Raw genomic sequence first — 2,569 nt, 5'->3', positions numbered from 1 at the left:
CTGTTTGAGTTTCTGCCTATAGGAAGGGAGGAGCAAAATTGAGTCACGATCAGATTTGCAGAAGGGAGGGCAGGGGAGGGCTTTGTAAAGCATTTCGAAGATTTGAGTAGCAGTGGTCCAGTGTTTTCTCAGAGCGAGTGCTACAGTCAATGTTTTGGTAGAACTTCGGTTGCGCTTTTCTCAGATTAGTTTTTTTTAAATCCCCAGATACAATGAACGCCGCCTCAGGATATGTGGTTTCCAGTTTGCATAGAGTCCAGTGAAGTTCCTTGAGAGCCGTCGTGGTATCGGCCTGAGGGGGAATATACACGGCTGTGACTTACATAGGCCCTAACAGTTTGTGGGCACCGTTTGTCACCGTTATAGTGCAATTAATGTATTGTTTAGTGTTGTGTAGTGGCTTTGCTGGCATGCAACACTCCCCCCCCCCCCCTTCCCCCAAAAAACAATATTTTACCCCACCGAGATTTATATGCTAAAATCACCACTGCTAACGATTGAGACATAACCCTGTTGGCTTGCTCCAAAGAATGGAGGGTGGCGAAGAGACAGGGTATGTATTAACTGTAATGTTCCTGATAGACCAGGGTAAATATTAACTATAATAGTCCTGATAGACCAGGGTATATATTAACTATAATAGTCCTGGTAGACCAGGGTATATATTAACTATAATGGTCCTGATAAACCAGGGTAAATATTAACTGTAGTTGTCCTGGTAGACCAGGGTGTGTATTAACTATAATAGTCCTGGTAGACCAGGGTATGTATTAACTATAATAGTCCTGGTAGACCAGGGTATGTATTAACTATAATAGTCCTGGTAGACCAGGGTATGTATTAACTATAATAGTCCTGGTAGACCAGGGTATATATTAACTATGATACTCCTGGTAGACCAGGGTATGTATTAACTATGATAGTCCTGGTAGACCAGGGTATGTATTAACTATGATAGTCCTGGTAGACCAGGGTATGTATTAACTATGATAGTCCTGGTAGACCAGGGTATGTATTTTTAAATCCAAAATGTACAATATACTTGCAGTGAAGCCGCTCAACAACTACATCATACCAGTCATCCAACAGACTCCCATTCAGAACGACACACAGAGTATCCAGGGTCAACGCCCTGCTCAAGGGCACGTTGACAGATCTCCCTCAAGACCAAAAGCGGGGACCCGAACCCTCCAAGATCCCCCAACAGTTCCCCAATAGCTGTCCCTCAACTATCAGAGACCCCCCCCCACAGCCCCCCCCACAATAAATGTAAAAATAATAATAATATGAATTATGTTCCCCACCCCCAATGCACCAACAAGAACCCCCAATACACCAACAAGAACCCCCCCAATGCACCAACAAGAACCCCCAATACACCAACAAGAACCCCCCAATGCACAAACAAGAACCCCCCCCCCCCCCCCCATGCACCAACAAGAACCAAGAAAATTAACTGAAGAGAAAAAAGACAAAGACAAAGGAAAACAGAAAAAAACTATGCAAAAAACTAAGGACATAAAATCATAACAGCAAGACCAACTGTATATGTTTGAGTGCAAGTCTCGGACTATTTACATATGTGTGTGTGTGTGTGTGTTTGAATGAGAGTGTGTGTATATGCATGTGTACAAACACCTGCACGGCATCAGCCTCAGGCAAACCAGTATTAGCTGTAAAAACACTGACCCTCAGTGTCATTCAAACGTATTTTTTATTATGTTTTATTTTGACCAGGGTATGTAATAACTGGAAGGGGTGTCCCTCCGTGTCCCTCTACTTCTCTTGAAGAGAGAAAGAGAAAGAAGCGGGAGGAGATGTATTTTAAGAAGCAACTCTGAATCACTCCAGTATGGGTGAGTAGCTCTGAACTGTCTCTGTCTGTGTTTTTATGTTGTACTACCTGGTGTTGTCAGGGCGTTGTACTACCTGGTGTAGTCAGGGTGTTGTACTACCTGGTGTAGTCAGGGTGTTGTACTACCTGGTGTAGTCAGGGTGTTGTACTACCTGGTGTAGTCAGGGTGTTGTACTACCTGGTGTAGTCAGGGTGTTGTACTACCTGGTGTAGTCAGGGTGTTGTGTCCTGGTGTAGTCAGGGTGTGGTACTACCTGGTGTAGTCAGGTTGTTGTACTACCTGGTGTAGTCAGGGTGTTGTACTACCTGGTGTAGTCAGGGTGTTGTACTACCTGGTGTAGTCAGGGTGTTGTACTACCTGGTGTAGTCAGGGTGTTGTACTACCTGGTGTAGTCAGGGTGTTGTGCTACCTGGTGTAGTCAGGGTGTTGTACTACCTGGTGTAGTCAGGGTGTTGTGTCCTGGTGTAGTCAGGGTGTGGTACTACCTGGTGTAGTCAGGGTGTTGTGCTACCTGGTGTAGTCAGGGTGTTGTACTACCTGGTGTAGTCAGGGTGTTGTACTACCTGGTGTAGTCAGGGTGTTGTACTACCTGGTGTAGTCAGGGTGTTGTACTACCTGGTGTAGTCAGGGTGTTGTACTACCTGGTGTAGTCAGGGTGTTGTACTACCTGGTGTAGTCAGGGTGTTGTGTCCTGGTGTAGTCAGGGTGTTGTG

Source organism: Salvelinus namaycush, unplaced genomic scaffold, assembly GCF_016432855.1.
Source record: "Salvelinus namaycush isolate Seneca unplaced genomic scaffold, SaNama_1.0 Scaffold227, whole genome shotgun sequence".
NCBI classification, from domain to species: domain Eukaryota; kingdom Metazoa; phylum Chordata; class Actinopteri; order Salmoniformes; family Salmonidae; genus Salvelinus; species Salvelinus namaycush.
Note: the sequence above shows the minus strand (reverse complement) of the source record.